The 22825-nt window shown below is 40.1% G+C and overlaps 1 long non-coding RNA gene across 1 annotated transcript in view; it reads left to right on the forward strand.

Moving 5' to 3' along the window:
• The first annotated feature begins 3863 nt into the window (after positions 1 to 3863).
• Positions 3864 to 22825, forward strand: part of LOC115350345 — a 262123-nt gene continuing 243161 nt past the window's right edge. Inside the window, exon 1 of the long non-coding RNA XR_003926401.1 lies at positions 3864 to 3963. This is a non-coding gene — a long non-coding RNA (uncharacterized LOC115350345). The remainder of the gene's footprint in view (positions 3964 to 22825) is intronic.

Genomic DNA, 22825 nt, shown 5'->3' on the forward strand with positions numbered 1-22825 from the left:
TTTCCATTTGTGCAGGGAACTGCGTCAAGTACAGCTCATGTCAAATATTAAGACAGTTTCTTTGGTTAATTCTGCTGCTTTTGGGCTGCTGCTGGCTCTGGCTGTTTCATTCTGTGCTGACCTGGAGTCAAACACGCTGTAGCAATATTTGCAAGTGCATGTTTTAATTTTACCTGCAGTTTAAATTTTATGAGGCAGTTATGTGTTAGTTAAAGGGCCTTTTGTAATGACTGAAAAGATCAGGTGAATTTTAAAATATTGGACATTTAAAACCTTATTGCTATTTTAATTAAACTGAATTTAAATATCTGAATGGCATCTTTGTTAATATGTTAAAGATGTTTAGTGCTATTAATTGATATGTAACTGGGTAGCAGTGGATTTATTATGTGGCTTAAAATACCAACTGGTATGTTAAAGCTATTTCTGCTTTGCAGTTCTATTAAATGCCAACTATAATTTGCTACACAGACTGCTGGAGACCTGACTATTGATTAAGTTACCTACCAGTGTGGGCTCAATATCTGTCAGTGAACATTTTTATAAAATGGGCACGAAATATCTTGTTTGGGAGTATCAGCAATGTGAAGGCTCTGAGCTGAAGTCTGGGAGATGAGTAAGATAGGAAGGGTATGGTGTTTGACTGACATATGAAATAATAAGGTTACTGATGAAGCTTAAAAAATAACCCTGCAAGAAGAAAGGGTTGTTATTAACCTAGTTGGGGGGGATGGGGTGGATATTTTTTTTTTTTTTTTTTTTAATTCTGACCACCATACAGCCTCGCAAGCAGTTGTGTCTGCCTGGCTGAAAAGGCTGGGCCAGAAAGCAAGAGGTTTAGTGGAAGTGATCAGGGTTAGATGATGATCTCAGCTGCGGCCCCTTCTGTAAAATTAAGGGAATTAACCTTCTGTTATCTCTGGTTTTGCCTGTCTTGCTTACTTAAATACAAGCTTTTCAAGGAAAGTTATATAAAACTCTTGACAGAGCCTTATGGCAGTTCAATGTTATGTGAAGAGCAACGATTCTCAAGCTCTTTCCTATTTCATATGCTGTCTTGCGAGCTGGAGCTTCTATTTATATATTTTCTTCCAGCAAATGATTTGCTTCTCAGGCCTTTGCAATGGAAATTCACTTAGGGTACTCTAAGCAGCATGTTTATAGTGACAAAAACCTAGTTAGACTGTGAAAAAATGTGTGAATGTTTTCAGAAAGTGTGCTTGCTTACTTGCATCCCATTAACATATGGATGCTGCAACAGGGACAAGGGCTCATTCTGCTAATCTGTATTCAGACGCATATCGAGGAGCAGACTGCGCCCCAAAGACCTTACAGTCAAGGTAATGAGTGGTAAAGAAGAAGTTTTATTTAGTCTTTTTATTTTTTCAGGTGGGGGACAGAAATAAAATGGTTCGTTAGAATCACATAGGGAATCTGGGAAAGGTTAAGGAAACAAACTTTTTTTTTTTCCAAAAGTGTTTCTTAAAACAGTGACATCACCGTCTTTCCACCTCTTGAAATCTGGTTTTATTTTGCTCTTATTCAGCTTTGTATTGACTCTGGAGGCAAGGATATCATTTGGTTTGGGAACAACATGATGTCAACAATCGCTCTCTCGGGAGAACACCGCCTTGCAGCCACCTTCCCTTTGTAGCACTGTAAATATGTTGGGTCGTTGCATCTCTTGCAATTAACCTTTGCAGAAATGAGCTACGATGTCTTGCTGTGGACAATTAGCCCTCACGGACCCACAGGCTTAACATGTTTTGCTTTGGACGAAAGTTGTCACTGGTGTAGTTCTGCTGGAGTTGGAGGAGACGCCGAGTAACGTTGGGTTTTCATTGAGTTTTGGGGGAGGATTTTGAGCAGATTCGTAACCCTGCACAGCAGAAGCATTACCTCTGCCTGCCTCTATGCTTGTTTAGGCCTTATGCAATTTATGGACCATATCATTGTTCTCCTTTCAAGATGCCACAGCCATCAGAAAGGAATGTGAGGAGTTGTTAAAGGTTCGCTAAGTCATCGAACCATTACCCCAGCATGGGGCACCTTTGCTGATGTAATGATATTCATGAAAGAGCCAGAGCACAAAGGAAGGCAATCTAATAAATACCTGAACTTCAGAAGGCATAATATCACCGCAGGTCATCTTTCTAAATTATTTAAGAACAGTGTTTGCTATGCACTTCTACAATTTCTCAGGTGAGGATTTATTACCTTTTAATTCACTTAAATATTTAAAATTTATTTGATTTGGGAGGAGAAAGCAGACAGGAAGGTAAGAAAAATGGCTTTGCTCCCTTTATGGAAAATTTAAGTGATGCTACTGGTATTCACTTTCAGCTAGAGGACTCGAGAAAGATGTATGCAGATCATTTATTGTGAGTGTCTTTTACACTGCTTTGGCATAACAAAGACTCCTATGTGAAAATATTCCATAGTGCAATAGGAATTAGAATAATACTTATGCATTTTGCCTCACAGTAAAAATATTCTGAAGTTTAGTGTGTATTAATAGAGTCCTGTGAGATGCATCGACAAAAACAAGCTTTCAGTACTCTATATGCATAGAAGTGTATTTTTTAAATAACAGAAATCCACCTCAGATAAAAATTGTAGATGTAGGTGTGGCCTGAACCAGAAAATTTCACTTGTGTATCTTCATGAAGGGAAATAAATCATATGACTCTTCAATTCTGTATTTAAATATATAAATTATTTTTTCTGGTTTTGATTTATGATTTCACATCTCTTCAACATCATTACTTTCAAGAGGCAGTGCTAGGATGTATCTAAAACTTGAGGACCCATTTTGCACTGAATCCTGAACAACTTCCAAGATGCAATGGGTTGTCCGATGATAATGCAGAATGAAGTCAGTCTTAAAGTAGATGTTCCCAAACATGTAAGGGATTTAGGAGCCAGCTTCCACTGAGTTTCATGACTGCAACATTGCAGACAAACTTCCATAGTCTTAAAATTTTTTTTTTTTTAATTAACAGAAATTCTGAACTTTGAGTGGATTAATTAAACCACATTGTTAATTCTCATCCAGATTCAGAGTAGCCTTAGGTAAATTTGTTGTATTCCATTTATGAAGGATATTAAACTGCATTGAACAAACAGTCTTCATGGGGATTTAATACAGTTTAATAAATCCATTTTAGGACTTGATGCAGATTAGTTTTATTGTGTTCTTTTGTAAAGATAAAGATTTTTAAGAGGGGGGAGGAATTTTCAGAAAACTAGTTTCAAGCTAAAAAAAATTACTTTTCTTTTTTTGTGTTAAAGAGGTAGTTTACAACCCTAGGAAACAATATATTATGCAAAATTTAGCCAGTTAATCTGTCCATTATTTGTCAAGCAGTATGGTAAGGCTGAAATATATTCTGCAGAGGATATCTTATTCAACAGAGCTTAATCCTCCCCATCTATCACCAAATGACTTTATACTTGCATAAATTTTTCCATTATTTGACCAGCTTTTACAGTGCGGGAAATGTAATGCTTGGGCCGTTAAGCCTCTTTTCCTCTATGCTGCTAGAAACTAGCTTTGCTGCTTATAATATTTTGTGCCAAGTGAGGTTTTTCCCAATGATTTGATTCAAAGCACCATCAGTCCACCTCACTGATTTGTTGCAAATTTTTTTGGGGGGGTGCAACAGCATTTGCTCACATTGAAAGTAACTTTGCAGAAGTTGAGAGTTTGGTTAGGAGCAGCAATTAGGGAAGATGCTTTCCAGATGAAGTTCAAGGGAGAGTGAATTAATCCACAGTTAATAAATTACAACAATAGTAGCAGCGTATTTGTAACTGAAATGAGAAGAAAGAAGAGATGTCAGCCTGCTTTTGTTCCCCAATCTGCTCAGTTTGAAGCTCTTTGCCAGCCGTGGACCAATTTGCATCTCTTCTCCATCCAGGGAATCTGCTGCATGGAACTAATAGATGCTTTCTGAGCTGAAGGTAAGTAGGGAGAGGAGGTAGCTGTTCCTCATCTGACGGTGTCATTCTGTGGCTCTGCCCAATGCCTGCAGTGTGATTCACTAAAAGGATAAAAAGACACTTAAAAATTTAGAGACACACATTCTTGGTTTTTCCTCTCCACTTCTCTCTTTCATTAAGCTTAGGTAATAGCTCAGGTGAGAGGTGTCTCCTTCCCTAGAGAATTCAGGAATAGAAATGATGCTATCTATCTGGAGAGGTCTACTTTGAAATATTTAGTCTGTTAAGCTATTTCCAGCTAGTGGTAATATGGATCTTTGCTCTCTGAACCAACCAAGTTTGAGAGCAAGCTAGTAACGCTTCCACACAAGACGGTTGCTGCCATCCCTTATTGTATCTCCTTTTGATAAAGCCGCCGTGCAGGGCAAGCAGGCTTCAGATAAAGACAGTTTCTCATTCACCTGGGAGTTACTCATCTGAGTTTAATGGAGTCACATGAGACTAAAAGGGGAATTGGGTCCGCTCAGTTCTTCCCTTAATAATTTCAGTTCAAGCTTTCCCATTGACTTCACTGGGAGTTAAGACTTTTTGGTATTGCACTTGGTTTTGAATTGTTTTGAGGTTAATAACATGAACCCTCAAGAAAAGGGCCTCGGCTTGAACATAAGTTTCCCAGTCAAGGATACCTGGCCACTGCCTTATCTTCTATCTTGATGGGTACGTTTTCAAAGGCACTGTGAACGATCAGACACCTTTTCCCCAGAGCTGATCCCATCTGGCCCCTCTATTTGTCTGTCCCTTGCAGAGCAGCAAGATTTTCGGCAAGCAGTTTCTTTGCATTTATTTCTGAAAACCACAGTCGTGTGCCATGCAAAATCCTTCCTCTATAGGGAGGAGCATTCTCTAGCATTGGCATGTGAATCAGCACGGAATGTTTTACGTGTGGTTTTGTCTCTGATTGTCTGCATACGCGTAATGACGGGTCTCTGAGCGGTGATTAGATGAGGGCAGGGGTTGCCCATGGATGCGATGGCAGCAGAAGACCCATTTCCCCCTCTCGCTGCTGCAGGATGCAGCTCACAGAAGTACTCTGTGCTGGCCGAAATGCAACAGGTTTAAAAATTACAGTAGGATTTAAAATAGAAGCTTGACACTTTGGTGCAGAGGATACTTTTCTTGCACTTCAAGAACGGGGACATTACTGGTAGTGTCTTCAGAGAGGACAAACGTGATGGGAGGGTCTATGAAGGCTGAAATAACTTCTCAGGTTTACTGATGCCTTGGGAACTGGAGTGAAGTCAGCTTCGGCACTGCTTCTGTTGTGTTTAAATTAAAGGGCTTTTAATTCAGTGTCTAACAAGCAATGCTGACACGCATTTAATAGTAAGCAGCGACAACTTCAAAGCTGTGGCTCAGGATCCCAATTAATGGATGAATTTATGCTGCCGAATCCCTCCTCCAGGAGAGCATTACAGACACAGTGTTTTGTTTCCAGAAAGCAAAGAGCATCGCAGAGCTTTTTTTCCCAGAAAAGGGGTGTCTGTCTGACTAATCTGAAATGATTCAGCACTCTGAATGAATGCTATGGATTTTGCAGGGGCACACAATATCCTTTGCCCTTGTGGAGAAAGCTTCCATGAATTATATACCTGCTGCTTCTATTTTTTAAATTGCTAGGATTAAAGGCTAAGAGTCATTCCTTTGGTTTCTTATCTGGATGTTTTCTTTTTGAGTTCACTTCTAATCGGTGCCTATTCCACCCAGCCCTTCTGCAAATGCCTAGGACAAATCACATGGCTGATTTTCTAATGGCAGCTCTGATGTTATTGAAAGGCAGTTTGTCAAGGAAGCATCAATGGAAAAAACAAAGGTAACAGGCAGTAGGAGCAAAGTAACCATTAGTACCTATGATGGTAGAGAGGGCCATTTGGTGTTGACTTGATAAATGCCATCACTACAAGGGCATGATAAAATACCTAAAAAAATGGGATGTGTAAGACCCTGCCTAATCTCCAGTTTCATATAATTGTACCATGACAAATGGAGGCATTAGACCTGATAAGGTTTTAATAAAAATGCAAATACAGAAATCCTGCACTAGAAATGCACAGGTGATGAGTATTAACTAGAAGTAAGTTCTTAAAAGTAAAATAATCTACTTGTTCTGGCCGTGATGATGATGAATATGAATACACTTTTTCGTGGGGCTTTTTATTCTAAATATTGTGGAAATGCGGTCATGGGGGAATTGCAGCTGTACTTTGAAGGCTGCTACAGTCCAGAGAGGGACCAACTGAAATGAAGACTCCATTATAGAGGTTGCTGTACACACACATTTCTGGCCTGGAAAAAATTACAGTCCAAGTACGTAATATGTAATAAAGCATGGGAGAGAAAACAGTGGGTACAGGGAAATGAAAGGACTTTCCAAAGTAACAGCAGAGCAGTGACTGAACTGAGGTTTCTTGGCTCATAGCCTAGTGTCTTATCTTGTAGTCAACCATTTCCAATGGCTTGTAAATCCCAGCATTTCAGTAGCGATTCAAGAGGTATCACAGTCTACCTGGGGCTTGACTGTAGGACAGAAGTCAAATGTCAACCAATTGCTCACTGGGGAAATAAAAATTCTCCTTTCCTTGGATGCTACTCAAATCCTCATAAAGTAGAACTGTGGCAGTCAACGCAGGACTAAACCCCTGATTCCTGTTAGCAGCAGAGGGAACAAGCCTGGAGTTCCTCAGAGGTATCAAGAACAAGTAGTGCTGCAAGGTGCCAAAAGCTGAGGATATCGTTGTTTTGTCCTCAATGAGGAAAGCAAACGTGAGTTAAAGGCTAGACAAGGATTGTGTGGTTTGTTTCCTTTCGTGTGATGGAAGTGGTGTCTGTTCAGAACTAAGCAGAGGTTTAAACTACCTGTGCCAGAAAACCTATTAGATAAGAAGCCTATGAAAATGAAGTTTGGCTGATTTGGAATTGGGTGGGGTGAGATCCATTGGTGTGGGGAACTCAGGAATGAGACAATGCCTTTGTACGAAAAGAAACCAAACGTGCAGCTGGACTGTCTATATGCCTGTCGCTGTGGAGCTGGGTTACCCAGCTAATCAAGGTTTCAGTTAGTACCTTGTTCAGTTAGTAAACTGTCGAGATGCTCAACTGTCCCAGCCATCCTTTCACTGCTCCTCAGTTTTCTGTGCTGTCACAGAAATTTGTCTCTTCACGGTACCCCTGGAAGTATGTCCTCGTTTTTAGAAATGATGGTATATGTAGATGGTATGTATTAGATGATGGTATACGTATATACATATATGCGCACATGCACACACGACCCCCTCCTCCTTCTGATGCTTTTTGTCTGGCCCCGATGCTGAACCGTAACAGTGACAGCTCATTAGTGTGCTTTGTGTTACTACTGATTTCTTATTTTTTCCTTTTGTTTCCTGTTGTCAATGTGACTGAGAGCTTTGAGTGCACCAAAGAAAGAAGTTTTGTATTCCTAGTGGCCAGGTCAGCTCTGATATTCCTGAAGCTGTTTGGTCTGAACGATATCCCTTGTTAACAAGTTATAGAGGACGAGTGAATCTACGTATAGAAGAATTTAATAAGAGAGAGTAGAAGTCATTCTGCAAAGCTGTCAATGGATTAGTGCTTGTGTGACCCAGATGAGAATTTGGCAGGCAGAGAAGCCATTTATTTTGATCAGAGGAAGACAATGTTTCTGCAGTGGTATGAATTTCTGCGCAGGTAATTAATAGATGATCCCTGGCCCGAATAACTTAGTCCTGCTATTGATGAAGGAGCAGCATCCCATTTCCAAGGGTCACAATGCAAGAGCCAAGCCCTCTATTAATAGGAAAAATAAATACCTACTGCTATTGTTTATATCTATTTGCCAAGCGTTATGAAACAGAGCTGGGGAAGAGCCTGCTAAGCCGATCTGAAGTTGCAAATGATCAAGGTGAGTGGTGTAATCAAGGGTCTGGAAGACAGTATGTGTATTAAACAAAATTAAAAAGCTTAGAAAGCCAAAGCAACTACATCAATAAATCATTAAACACTTAAGACTATTTTGTAGGTGCAAAAACCCATTGTGGAATTCCCTGTGGAGATAATTTTATTATTCTATTTTGTGTGATTAAAATGAATCCTTTTGCTTCACAATACATCCCTAAATAGTGCAGTTCAAAAGGCTGATAATTAGCATAGACCATATGGAGGAAGGGAAGGCTCCTTTTAATAAAAGGCTGAAGCCAATATTAAAATAGTAGGAATTTCACCTGAAGTAGGGATATGCTGAAGAAATGGAGTAAATTTGATGATGCAAGCCTTTCCTTAACTGGGAGTTAACTGGGAGTGATCTATGTGACATCTTATTGCTCAAGATGAATTTCTAATTGAGTATGCAGTACTCAAAAGCATCTTTCACAACACAAGTCCTGATGCAAGTACAAATAAAAAGAATTGGGACAGGCTAAGATACTGAATGAAACTTGCTTTGTAATAGCCCCAGGATTATGTATTTGCATATTCTGTTTAGTTATTGAAAAAGATGCGATTTGTTAGATTTTTATCTGCCTTTGTTTATTAAATGTTTTCCATCGCCTCTCTCACCTTCCCCTGCTTAAGGTTATTCCGATATTATCAACTCCAAGTATTACAAAATAAAGCAGTTCATTTAAGTCATGTGACTGTTTAGTCATGGAACATTTTAAAAAATTCTTTTGCCTTTTGATGTTTAAGGCGTTAGGGTCCACAATGGCTAATCTTCCCTTACACACAAGAGAAGCAAACATCTCATTTTTAAATAAACTTCAGATTTTGTCTTTTAAAATTACTTTATGAGCTGGGGTGTGAAAGGAAAAAAGAAATAATTGCATATTAAGGGAGTTGTTATAAAAATGAATTCATTAGCTATTTTGCATCCAGGATACACCTTCTAAAGTACCTAAACCCAAACTATCCTGCCAAAAAGCCCAACCTCAATGTTATGTGGAACTCCTCCAAGCACTCATGACTAGGCTGCATCCTTCACTTTATGTGCATGTAACACGATGCAGGGCCTTACTCCAAACTCCAGAGAAAAGGAAGTGAATATAACTTTTTTCAAAGGTGGTTGATTTTGCACGCCCAACTCGAGATTATTGAAAGAGACCATCTGTTCTGAAAGCAGGCCTATGGCTTGTGCTTTAGGAAAATCAGGCTTTCTTGCAGCATCTCAAGGTAGGCATCCAAAGCCATTAAACCTTTTTTAAAAACCCATCTGACTTTTATTATATGATAACAATCAATCTTTATTGACTTAGGGCTTGAAATGAAAACTACTGCTAATATTCACAACGCATTTTTGAGAAAGCGAATGAGCAGGGAGACAGGCCATTTTTGCAAGTAAAGGAGTTGGAGTTATCAGACTTTAATATCTGCAATCTTGCTTTGAGACTATTTTAATAAATTTTGGAAATGAATGTTATATTATTAAGAAGTGAAAAGGGGAAGGAAAGGAGGAGCAAAATGGCAGTGCCATATGAATCAGGAATGACTGTGTCCTGTAATTGCTCCTGTAAAATGCAAAAGTTATAATTCTATGTAAATGCGTGTGCATGTGCATACACAAACACAATTGCCACCTATCTGTGCGTCCTTTGAAAATCAGCATATTTCTTTTCTACTTATGTGCCTATGATCTTAGAAGGCCTCATCTACACTGCCATTTCCCACGAAAGGCTCTTTGGCTGCCCTGATACGATCCTTGTACAAAGGATCTACTCTGCCCTTCAGAGGGACTGCGGAAAGCCACAGCAAGTCGAGCACATTATTATAGGGAATAGCGTGACTGTAACAGTTGGATCAGTCCATTTAATTTGCAAGTTCTAATTAAAGCACGAAGGACAGGATGGAGCCCACAGTACAATTTTGTTTCTGTTTCTGCCACTGTGATTTTCCATCAGCAAGAGAAATTAGCTTTCTGGGTCTCAGTCTTCTATGAATTTTTGTAATTTGCCTACCGAGACTTTGTGTTTTCTTAATAAATACATATTCAGTATCCAGCATCTCTGGGATCTAGGTGTTCGATTCAGGTCTGAGGTGGGGGGGTGGGGGTAGAAACCTCAGGTTTCAGCCTGGATGCTTCCATAGCTTGATCATATCCCAATCACATCAGGAAAAATGAACGCATTATTTAATTTTCCCCACTGTTTTCATTTACAGATGCTAAGTTGATGGATACTTCTGTGGTTTTCTTATTTTGGCCTGAAAATATGGACTGTTAACTGTGGGGTTTGGTTTTGTTTTTCATACGCCAACAACCAAGATTTTACTCCTGATGTTGACAGAAGAGATTGAGTTATTTTCCTTCCGAATGGATTTTGTTGACAGGATGGATTTAGGCTGTTGACAAAACACATTCTGTTAGCATGGTGGCCTAAAGCTTTGATGAAATATGTTTTATTGGCAGGATGGATTGAGATTGTGGTGACAAAATGCAAACAGCCTAATCCATTCCGTTGATAAAACACATTTATCTAACTATCAAATCCATCCAGTTGACAAACCCATTTTTGTTTGAAACTGAAAAGCATCTTTTTGAGAGGAAGAAATAAATTCCCAGAGAGCTGCAGGAAGCAGCTTAGCTTATTGAGAAGCTGTGCTAGAGCCTCTCTCGCGTGCTGTGGAAATAGAGATGTGGACCTCTACAACAACAGTATTAGAAATGGCAGTGAAGAGAACTGCAAGTGGAAGTATCTCCTGTTTCCTCAGCACGACACAGCCCTGCACTGAGTCGACATGCTTCGTGGATGCTTTGCAAGTTCTCTACATCTTATAGCATCCTAATGGACTTCCAAGGGAGATCTAAAAGCTGTGTTCAAAGTTGACCCTGAAAATCAGAATTAATCTCTTAATACTAAAAATCATAGTGGCAATAGCTATGTTGGGTTTTGGTACCTACAACCTGTCTGCCAGTTGAAGCAGCTGGGTTTCACCAGCAGTACCTATCTGTTGTTGGTCAGCTTCCCTCTGTCCAAAGGCAGTAAAGACTTGGTTCTCTTCCCTTGCTAACGTTTCTGTCTCTCTGCAAGGACTAACTCTTCCTTTCTCTTAGGTTGTCCCATTGGCTAATATAATTTAGTTCTGAATTTGTCCATTCTCTGCTTCAATCTCAGTTTCTTTCTCCTGAAGGACTCCTGCTCTGAGTTCAGCCTAATCTGTTAAAGGCTGACAGACAGCAAACAAATGCCAGCAAAATGCAGAGCTGTCTCTTCAGGCTTTCATGTTTCAGATGTTTTCCTTCAACTGTGTGGTCTCAAAAGCAGGTATTCCCCTTCCCTACGTATGTACAATCTGTTTCTGATGCATAGGAAGGCAATATCATGTCTTTCCTTGATGAGATATCAGACATAACATTTTGACCAGACTGACATTTAAAGTAATCAGAAATGTACTTTTCCACTCTGTCAATGCAATCGTGTTCTTCACGTGTCAGAGGACATAAGAATCAATAGATTAATACCACAAAGCAAAAATTTTGACATTTGAAGTTGTTTAGTTTACAGTTTCTATTTAAAAATATCAGATTTGATCAGGCATATGAGAGATCCAGAAATTAGCATTCCTCCCCCAAACTTCATCTTAGATAAGAAAGAAAGTTTTAAAACCTGAAATTTATACTAGCGTCTTCTTTTTCCTATACATCGAGAGCAATTTTTCCTTCCCTCTGCAGGGCAATTAACAGAAAATAAAATAATGTCCATGTTGGGGAGATGTTTTTGGCCCTTAGGTTAGCTCTTGAAATATAATTGTGTGCACTCCTCCTGCTGCAATGTAGGGGGAAATGTGTGTTGCTTATAACCTTCCATTCAAAACAGTTATTCTTTCGCACTGTAAGTTTTGGGCCAATTCACCGAGGCAAAGAGCATCTGTACTGCTGCCCAATTAAAAGCATTTTACGTCAGCTGTGCTCAAATGTAAATGACTTCACAAACAGCAAAGAAACACCAGGGTGAGCAAGTCTGGAGCGGTGAGGCAGTTTTCCTCATTAACTGTTTTGCTCGTGGTCCCAGCGACCGCCTGTTTGACACCCAGATCGAGCGAGGCGTGGGGTCCTGGGGAAGATCTGCTTTAATTAAGCTTAACTGTGCAGTAAGGACAAGCTAATGGTGTGGCTGGATAGACGCCGGGGAAGGTTTTTTCTGCAAGAATATTGCTTCGAATCCTCCCATCAGGGCAACTGTCTGACTGCCAGGGTGACTTCTGACTTGGAGGAGCATTTCCTTGTATTCATAAGCCCAAAATACGGCAGCGGCGGTTCTCGTAGGCGCCTGTGTTAACTGAGGAGGGATACTGGCATCTCAGCATGACTAACATCTTGTAAGCAGTGATAGCGTTTTGCTTCTGTTTGTCAGAACTAGCATGCTTTTTGCCTCTAAGGTTGTAGCCTCAGTGGCGTGGTATTAATCACAGAGGTGGTGGTGCGTGTGAGGTTATGCTTGAGGAGCACAACTGGTTCACTGAAGATGCAAAAAAAATCTGTACAATATTAAAGGCTATATTATTTCTAATGACCTTTTTGTAATATGGGTATGTGCATATGTGTAAAAGGATGACGAGAAACAAGTTAATATTTCTGTTCTAGTTAACTGAGCCCCCAGAAAGGGTTTGCAGGCAATGGTAAGGTCTAGGAGCAATCAGACCAGTAGGAAAATATTTCAGTGCCAATCTTGCTGACAGCCAGCAAGACAGAAGGAAAAGGGAAAATGAGCCATAAATGCTTTCGTACACTACTCTCTGCTCCCATTGTGCCTAAAGGCAAGGTCTAACTCTGCCTATGGAGAGCTTCAAACTTCCAGTTAGTTTGGTTTCCAGCATCTTTCCCGGGCGGTGACTCCACAGTATAATACATTTCCAGCGATAGGCAGGCTGCATTTCTCTTTGTTTCATCCCATTACTTCCATCTGTTATATTTTACTATTTACTGAGTCCTGGCAATGTGTTTAGGTCCTTTGCATGGTTCTGCTGTGTCTCCTCTTCCTTTGGTGTCAAAAGGGGTTTACCTGACCTGTGTGAGACGGTGTTTGTTCTATCATCGTAATTAATTATGCTGACATGACTGGTGAAGAGGATGCCAAGCACCGTGGCATTAGCATTCAGAAGCATTTTCTCAGGATGAAAAAGGGCAAAGCACAGAAACAAAAGATAGCGAAGAGATAATGAGGGAGTCTGTGACCTTTCCGAGGTCTCATTCTCAGAGACTCATGCATTATTTCAGCGACTGTGCAATTAACTTGTGTCATTACTGTACATGTGCGCAAACCCTTCTGGGAAAGTGCTGTGGAACCGAAGGGAAAATGACAACTTTTGAGTAGGTTGAAAACAGAAAGCCGGGGCTGAATTTTGCACCTAACACTTTTTGTCCTGAGGGCTCTGTTGTGCAGATATGAGTGTATAACCATGTGCAACAGCTCATTTCAAGGAAGTGGAAGCAATCTAATAGTTCTGTTGCAATATTTCTTGTCAGGCACTCTAAGAAAAATTCATTTGTATATGAGATTCAACAGAGGCCATAACATAGCAGGCATTGACTGTAACCACCATTGCTGAATAAGTTAAAATACCAAATGATTTATGAATGTTATTTTCCTTGATTAAAGGAGATGACGTTGATTCCAGAGGGTGCTGCTGTTCAACAGCTTTCCTTCCTCAAACTTAATGCCGCAGTATAAATTTTGCTGAGTAAGAGCAGGTATGATTATGAAATGCTTCTAGACCTGCTTCTAGGTCTGATTTGAAAATTTCTAAGAGGGCAGCTCTGCCTATCATTATTCCAGCCTTCCTGCCAATTCACCCTGTGACTTTTACCTCTGCCCAGATCATACCGAGAAACAGTCGGTCCTCAGAGAAAGATCCTGGGTCTTTTGGCTCCAGTGTGCCTTCTCGAACATGATGTTTTGTCTCAGTTGTCCCTTCAGTTCCTGATTTAACAAGTCTAGGCTAATTGGTTTCTGTTAGGGACTGTCTTTACGCAAAGTCCGTACGGTTACTGGTACAGGGGAGATTGGCACTACAGTTTGTTCTGGGGTGCTGTTATTATAAGAGTAAACTTCATCCTGGTCGCATAGACTTGCTTTGGGCAAGTCTCTTTATAGCTGAGTTTTTCTTGAGCATACAGTACAGATTTTAACATATTACCCACCCATAGCAGGTAATGCGCTAACCCACTGCCCTATTTCGGAAGAGAATGCTGCAAAATTTCTACTCCTGTATAAGGTCTGACTTACTACTAGACTTAGGAAAAACTCACAGGATTTCCATGCTTTCTTGATATTACTTTTAATTTGGAAAGTCTGGGTAAATATTGGCTCCACTGAAGGTGATGGAAAAACCTCAACTCACTTTGATGAAGCCAGGAGTTTATGCACACCATTTTGTCCTACGTTGTGCAGTGTTTTGAGATTTGGGAATGAAAATATAGAACAAGTGCAAAGCAGAGTATTTTTAAAGGAAAACGAGCCAGAGAAAATTAATCTGCAGTGAATATAACATCCTTAAAGCAAAGTAGTATCAAAAATCATTCAGCTCAGATAGATCACTAATCTGATGGTTTGTGGCTGTGAAATTCTGGAGTTGAAAGAAGTTTGGGTCTCTGAGCATCAAAAAATAGGTGATGATCCAAAACCACAAATAGCAGCTGGTAGCACTGCCCCAATAAAAATCAAGTGGAAGACACGCAGTTGATGCTGGACAGTGAATTGAAAGGCTGAGTTTTAATTTTGGATTTCCAACTGCTATTGCTATTGAATTTTAATTCATTTATATTTCTAGCACCGCTCTTTCCTTGTTTAGATAATAAAGAAAACTTGGCTATGAGTTTTACATAGCACTTGCATTTATTCTGTGGTTACCTTTTTTAACTGGTACTGTAGTTACCACAGCAACAGTAAAATGGCTTAGTTATCATATGAAAACTTTCTTTACAGAAGCAAATCTGATAAGATGTCATGAACCGTCTTGAAGAAATATGTATGTTCCAATAAAAATCACTCAATGTTTCTGGGGTTCCTTTAGCAATACATTAACAATTCTATAGTTAAGATCTCGTCGGTATCTCCTTTATAAATCTGCCACAGTTAGTCCTGAAACCAGCCTGCAATGTTGCATTGCCAGCTCTCAACTGGGGAATGATTAAAAAATGGCATTCTAAAACAAATTGATTCAATTGAATGCAAAAAGAAGCAGCTCCTATTACTTCCCCCCAACATATATAGAGACACCTGAGGACCGATGATAAAATGAAGGTTTGAGAAAGGTATTTTTTAAATTCATGTTTCAGCAGCATAGTTTAGTAGGCGTAAGGGAGACAGTTAGTAACATGTGCCACTCTGGAGCAGAACGAGGGTCGCCCTTGCCTGGCACCTTGCTGCAGGCACGGCCGGTGCTGGGTGCCCAGCTTTGTGCATGAAACCCGTCAATAACCATTGACTGCCATGGGTATCTATACGGCTCCCATTTCAATGTTTGATACTCTCAAGGCTTTCAGTGTGTTTACCCTTTTAACACTAAGCCAGGTAGAGCGGCAGTGCTGTTATTTCTGTTGTACGGGTGAGGTGTGGGCGAATTACCTGCAGATTTTTCTTTTTATCTCCGAATAATTGCTTCATGCTGTGAATATGGAGAGTTTATATCCCTTTTAGTCTTCTCAACCCATCACCTTCCCAAAGGCAACAATACACAATAGCATTTTTACAGCTAAATCGTGGGTAGGAGGGGGAGGAAGGTTGAGGTTATTCTGCCACTGAGGTATTACTGTTCAGAGTATTATACTGTGCTTGGAAGTTGCTGAGTTTTTATGCCACCTGTTCCCATGCGGTTATTCACAGCTCTGCCATAAATACAGGAAATTAATCTATATATTTCCATCCAAAGACAAGACCTAGGGAATGAAATTCAATTAAAAATCCGGTTCCTAAGAGCCACAGCAGAGAAGCACAAGAGCTGCCCTGCCTGTAAGAAATCCTCACGGACCCAGCAAAGCCACGTCTGACGCACATCTGGACACCAGTTACACAGAAATACACATCTAACTCTGTTATCCTACGTTTCCGGCCACAACTCTTGACACCAGTGTTTTCAGCTGATAATGAGGTGTGTTGGGAGTGATTTTAATAAAGTTGCTAGTTAAGAAGAGATGGTTTTATACCAACAATCTACCGATTAGTAGGACTGGTGTACAATTTCAGCAAAATTTAAGTTTAATGGGAGCTTTTTTGAACTAGACCTCTGACAATACAACACACAAGCTGCCACTAAGGTCTTGAAAACCTTCTCGAACATCTCTTGCCTATTAGAGTATGATTAAATATGTGGAGCATTAAAGCAAGCATTAGGAAGAGATATAGTTCTAAGGAAAAACAGAGAAATTCTTACCAGACAGTACACTGAGGCAGCTGGATGTCTTTATGTGAGAAAAAAATACTTACAATCCTCTTAGATATCAATTATGTGGTGCCTCTAAATTCAGGAGTCTTCCTGTTGAGGAAAGGAGGACACCGTGTAATGGATAGACGGGAGCAGAGAGGCCATTTCGTGGGACATAATCACACATTTTGGAAGATATGGGAAACGTGAACCTTCAAGCCCTTTTCTCACTAATGGCAGATGTCATCCCCCGTGTAATTCGGCGCAGATGAGCGGTAGCGTGAGAGCAGGAACGGAGTCATTGCAGGCTGATCCACCGACGGCCAACGTACCTTCGACTCAAGGAGAGACCCCGTCCAGTGGCCGGTGGCAGAACACCGACTATAACAATTGGAAAGGCCCAAAGGATTCACTGCATTTGGTGACCCTCGTAATGTGTTTTTGAGGTCTGGGCTGCGGATAGGGGGTAATTCTTCAGAATACCTGTGCTGCTTGACAGCTACAACGAGGACTCTGTCGAGGTGGATACCGGCTTAGGGGCACACCGATGGCATGTATTTAATCAAGGGCACACCGGTTTGGATTTTATTGTTGTGCTACAGAATATGATTGCGGAGTTGTGAATGGGTAGCTGCATGAGTTATCAGCCTTTCTATCTAGATACCAGCTATAATTATATTTTTCAATATCTGGCTAGATTATAACTGATTAATATCTATCTAACCTAGACAAATGATCTACAGTCCAGTCTTTTTACACTAGCTGTTACAATCTAATTTGATCCGGTTACTGGTGAGGGATCTTAATTTAATATGTAATATATTTTACTTTTTTTTTTGTTTTAAAATGCAAAGCTCAAGATGAACAGTTTGGGATTTTTTTTTACTGTACTTTTCCTTCAGGCATGGACTCAACATTTTTCAACCAACCTCAGAATAGCTTTTTGTTTAGGGACTTGTTTGAATATTTAAAATGAAAAATGATTTATTTCATTTGGTTAGTGTGAATGGAGTGTACTCTTTCAATGCCAGCTGGCAGAATGAAGTAGCTGGGGAAGAGATTGTGTACTGCAGTATCTAAAAGGAAGATGAAGATTTCTTTGATTTCTACAGCAGGGATATAATTCAATTATTCAATTTGACCAAAGAAAACTGGATCAACTAAATTTTCTAGGGTTTTTTAGAGTAATTTTTATGAATCTCCAGTTTTAGAGGGAGTAGGTACATTTTTATTCCCATGCGATCTGCTTTTGAGACTGAACTTTGGTAGCATCAGTCTGACAGTAAAATTGAATTTCAAGGCATGCTGCTGTCAAAATGCCCTCTTTCTGTGGTGAACTTACACACAGTGATCACGAAAAGAAATTTTCAGCCCAGCCAGAATGTGTCACCTGAAGTAATTACCAGCTGTGCAGGTCTGGGGTTAACCTGAGGACAGTTCATTAGCTATGCAGAGCAGTGCAAACAAGCAGCAAAAGGAAGAATGAAAGATATCCAAAAAATGGTTTCTGGGCTCTGGTGTATCTTTTCAAATCAATGAGTTCCTACCTTAGTCTCCCAGTGCAAGGGATGGTAAAATAGAGCTATGGATGCAGGTCGTTGGAGGAAGGCTCGAGCATCAGATCTGGGGGCTCGGGTTGTACTAACGACTCTCGTTGTGCCCCGATACGTCAGACACAGACCTACAGCCGGGCAGGTTCCCCCAGGCATCCCACACAAGCGTGTCCTGTTGTGTACTGCTGGCCAAACATCCCTCCCTCCTCCCAATGGGATCATGGTTTCAGTGGGAATAAAATTACATGCGCTGGCAGGTAGATAAAAAGCTAGTGAACGCTGGTTAACATCGTCTTGAGCAACGGCAGCGCGGGCTGCAGCGTGCATTTGCGTACACCTCGGTAACTCTCCTGTCCATGATTATTTGTGAGTTTTGGGGTTGCTTTGCTCTTTGTGTTTCAGTAGTAATAGCCAGATGTGGTATGTTGGCGATAGGGTGTGGACTCTTTGCGTTCTTTACCATCCTTCATCTCCTCGCTGAATAAAACCAGTGCACACGCTTAAAATAAATACTTCCAGCGTCTCAGTGTCGTGTCGTGGACAGGAAAGAAAGGAATTAAAAAGTAATATTTCTCTACCCCACAGGTATTGTATGGAGATTTGCTCATGGACAGCCTTGGATAGAAGGACGTATGTGAACGCATTGTCATTATCGCAGGCATGGCATATGCTAACCTCTTAACAAAAATACAAGTGTTAACATATCTGTCCCTACAACGACCACAAAGCTGCATGCAGCGCGATAACTATCTGGAAGGCTTGTGGAGGGGATGTCACCAGCATTCAGCATGAATAGCTCAAGTCCTTTTGCCTGAAAGAGAATTTGGAGGAAACGAGAAGGGCAGTTGCATTCTCTATAGAGCAGAGAGTTTATTTTCAGAGGCAGGTCCCAGAAGCATGGTCCCCATTAGAGCTCTCTCACCTGCATTTGAGACACTAGTCACAAACGTAAAAGCAAATTTTGCAAATAAGGGTTTCTCTGGAGGTAGTGTATTGTTCTCAACAGCAGGAAAAGCAGCACATATTCTGGAATGGGATTTAAAGTCAAGGTTTCTTTTTTTTTTTCCTGGGAGTGGCTGACCTTCCTAGGTGAATCACTGATGACTGCTGTCAGTGCTTCTCCTAAGTTTCTTATTCAGATATGAAATTAGCCCTTTAAGTAAGTCAGCTAGTTGTGGTGTATGTAGCAAAACCAGCTATTTGCTAAACTTTATCTGAGTGTTTCTTAATTACATAACACAGTCACAAATTGCAGCCAACTTCAACCTCACCTGTTTGAAATTATATTGATTTTACCTATAATCCATCCGGGGCTTTTGTCAATTTTCACTTTGTCTTCGTTAGCTGCACCTCCCAGAAGGTGTATCAGTGCCTTTAAAAGTATCATCAGTAATCACTGTGAAGCCTTATGTGCCATTTTTTAAGTATGTGGCTAGCTGAGAGAAAGAGGAATTGGGGAAATGTCACTGGAGAAAAAAGTGACCAAAAAGTCTTCTCTTAATTTAGTATCTTCTGCTACTTGGCAGAAAACACCAACTTAAATTGCTTAAATGCAATAAGTTTCCTTGTGGATCATGCTAGTGCTGTCTCTGGAGTAATATTACAAGACTGGAAATCCTTTCGCCTTCTCCTGAAGTCTCTGGTCATCGTGCTTAGAGTCTCAGTGGGCAAGGTAAGGAGTGGGAATAGTGTCGTCCTTGCTGTTTTACACAAAGAGGAGTATAAAAGGGGATTATGAAACAGTCAGACTTGTACAGAAGAACTGGTTAAACCTGGCTATTACTGCATTTTTTTATGTCTTCCCATTATCTCTAAAGCTGATGGAATAAAAGAAATAAAATAATTTTTAAAAGGTAATTGCATCTTACTGAGATATTTGAAAGGCCACCCAATTCATTAAGTCTTAGACCAAAGTATTTCAAACTACATTAAAAAAAAAAAAATCCCATCCAATGCTCTCACTGAGTAGGATCCACATGGAGGTTTCTAATGTTTCTAATCTGTCCTGAGTGCCTTAGCGATGTGCCATTTTGTACCCATGATTTCTAAGGCAGGGTAGGCATAAAACCTTAACCAGTATGAATTTATCCATTTTACAGTAGGCATTGTCTCTCCTAGCCCAGCATCCTTTTTAAAAAAAAAAGAAGTCTCTATTTTTAATCCAGTTTGGGGAGAAATAACACCTTTTATAACATTTTTTTTTTTCATCAGGCCGAACTGTTTTCCCAGCAGCTCTATTCCTGAGGTGCATCTGTAATATAATGTGGAAGCAGTTTAGGCTATCTGAATTGAAAATTCAAGTGTTTAATTATTTCAGTGAAGCATGCTAATTATAGATATTTGTGGTCTTGTTCATTGCACAGCAGAATTTCTTTTATTAAGAGCAGCTACAACTCAGAGAAACTCCATTTATTTTCTCTGAGGGCTTAGAGGACATTTTCAAACAGAAATGTAGATAGTAACTGAATGCGTTATAATACAAATGTTTTGAGGTAAATAGCCCGTTTTCTTAAATGTCATCAAAGCATTTGTTGCATCAACAAATCCTCAAGAGTTTTAATTTTTCATATAGATTTTAATACTTATAAAACAAGCATAAATTTGCAGTTTAAGACACACTCCCACAGCACCAGGGCTCTTTTGCTCTGTAATTGTCTCTCTTAAATGACAAGTGTGAAATAATGTAGCACTCTCCTAAATTATAGCTTGCAGGTTATTCTGTCAATTTGCTCACATATTTGTAGTCATTTTTTATTATTATTTAAAAAAAAAAGTCTTTTTTCCTTCATCTTCACAATCTCTGTGGGTCAAATGCAATGTCTTCCTTTCTAGAGTTTTACAACTGCTTGGAAAAAGCAAGTATCATGCTTTGTGAAATATCTCTATTTTAAAGGAAAATATTAAATAAGGTAGAAAAGAATTTTAATATTAATAGTGATTTTAAGTTGATCTTAATCATTAGTGATTTTAAGATTAGTGATTTAATTATGTTTAAGAGCAGGCTCTTTCAACAACCAAACGTAGCCTGTCATCATGGGTTGGCAACCTGCACAATTAAGCTGCAGCTTTTCCCAGGCCAGAATTTGCAGAATTAAAATGAGTTGTTGATTAATTTAGATTTGTGTCACAGGTGTAGCTGTTTGTTTTGGTAGCTTTTTAGTCAGATGATTTTCACTTCTACAAATAACTCTACCCTTTTAATAATCAAACCTCTTCTTAGCATTCATTTTCATTCAAGCTGTGACAGTGTTGGATTCTTTGATACCTAGGGTAAGACACGCAGACAATATAGATGTTATCACGTCCATCAGTCACTCTCCCTTAAAGGGCTGGGGATATGACAAATTGCATCTCTCCATAGTTGTTTATTGTTCAGCTTCTTGCTCTCTGCCAGCTCTTCTACACTCTTGATTCATACTCATTTTGATTTCTGAGTCTTGTGCATCTGTGAGTAATTGGTTCACCAGGCAGTCATCTTTATAAGCCACGTGACTAAAATCTTAATATTCATATTTTCAATTTTCTCTGCTCCCTTACATTTTCTTTCTCTTAGAAGCACTTGCACACGTTCACAGGTATGAAACTTGGGCATGAGTGAGCGATTGGGGAATGCTTTATTAGGCTTGTCTTTTATTTTGGGTGGGTTTTTGCTTAATTTACTTCTTCTGCCACTTTGCACATAGAGACACCAGCACACAGGCCACTAGGGAGCCCGGTGGCACCTTGGGAAGTGCTCTGGATTCCCCCGTGCTGCTTGGCTGATTGCGTTATTTTAGCAGTGGAGTGAGAAACAGTAGAGCACAAGCCCTTTGGGGAATCGCTGAATGCCTTCACACCAGCTAATTTATTGTTAACAGCATATCATTGCTCAACCTGGGTATTTGTCTATGCTAATTCTTTTAAATGAAGAATTACTATCATGGTGGTATAGCTAACAGGAGGCACTTGAGCAGTTTTATTTTCCTCATCCGGAGTCTTGCCAATTGTGACAAGGTATTGCTCTGGAATTAAGAGAACCCAGTTTCAGAACCTAGCTGAGACTATGAGACTCGAAGTGCTTTTTCCTTTAGCATGCATATTCTTGGGACACACTTCTTTGGTCTCTGCAAGGCAGTGAGGCTGCTCACATACCCTCATTCATGGCCAAATAGCTAATTTTTCCTAGCTATTCTTTTTAATGTGTTATAGATCAGACATCTTTTAAAAGGCCCCTCTAAGACACTTTGCAAGAAAGCTACAATTGCATCTTGTGAGTCTGTTCAGAGGACTGAGCGAAGGTTTGGGGCAAGCAGCTGCTTTGAAAAGGATGCATGGCCAGAACCTTGAATATTCTTGCTTTTCATGATGTTAAAAAGGCCACCTGACCCACGTATCCAGGCAGCTGTGGCTTTAAGTTGTGCTCTTAATTGCCTTTCACTAGTATCTGTTTCCCTTCCTTGCGACGACCTCTTGCCTGACCTTGGATTGTCCAAAGGGTTAGATCCAAACAAACTTGTCCACCACATCCCTCGGGCTCCTAGTGAAACCCCCAACTCCCGCAGGCTTAGTGGTCATCACACCATGAAACGATGGGAACTCATTCTGCTTTCGGGAACCGAGAAGCATGAGTGGGTGCAATTTGAGACCAAAGTCCTGTTTAGATGTGACACAGGAGAACACTTAATGCATGCCTCCCATGGATTGCAAAGATGACTCGAACAGCAGCAATATTTGCTATTAAAATGAACAGTCTGTAATGGTGCTATTACTGTCCAGAGATATGAAGATAATTGCAGTCTCTATCCTGTGCCTGTGAGTGGAGCTCAGTAAAAATTACTTTGCATGTTGAAATTGAGAAGAAATTGGGAATAGCACCCTGAATGCAAGCAAGACCAGGCAGAATAGATGGCTCTGCAAGAAAGTTGGTGGTTTGGTGGGTTTTTTTTGGT

Source organism: Aquila chrysaetos, chromosome 13 (assembly GCF_900496995.4).
Source record: "Aquila chrysaetos chrysaetos chromosome 13, bAquChr1.4, whole genome shotgun sequence".
Classification (NCBI taxonomy): domain Eukaryota; kingdom Metazoa; phylum Chordata; class Aves; order Accipitriformes; family Accipitridae; genus Aquila; species Aquila chrysaetos.